Source organism: Calidris pugnax, unplaced genomic scaffold (assembly GCF_001431845.1).
Source record: "Calidris pugnax isolate Ruff unplaced genomic scaffold, ASM143184v1 scaffold22, whole genome shotgun sequence".
Classification (NCBI taxonomy): Eukaryota; Metazoa; Chordata; class Aves; order Charadriiformes; family Scolopacidae; genus Calidris; species Calidris pugnax.
The window spans coordinates 343,193-343,438 of record NW_015090763.1 but is presented as its reverse complement, the minus strand read 5'-3'; the positions used below and the strand labels follow the sequence as shown (position 1 = coordinate 343,438).

The following is a 246-nucleotide window of genomic DNA, read 5'->3' as shown; positions in this document are numbered from 1 at the left end:
GGGGGGGGGGGGAAGCCCGCCCCTTGTCCCCCCCGCCGGGAGCGGGGGGGGGACACCCGGTAGCCACCCCTGCCCCAGGGGGACAAGGCCACCCGTGGGTATGAGTGGGCGGCGCTCCTGTGCCCGCCCCGTCGGTGTTTAATTAATTAGAGGTGAAAAACGAAGCTGCACCTGCACGTGGGGCAACGTGGCTGCGCGGCCCGAGGGTCACCGGTGCCACCAAGCTCCCCGGACCCGCACCGGGGG

The 246-nt window shown here is 72.4% G+C and overlaps 1 protein-coding gene across 2 annotated transcripts in view; it reads right to left on the bottom strand.

The window, feature by feature from the left end:
• The window catches only part of FPGS (folylpolyglutamate synthase), a 6,866-nt gene that overhangs the window by 5,269 nt on the left and 1,351 nt on the right, over positions 1 to 246 (bottom strand). The gene's annotated exons all lie outside the window — the stretch shown is intronic.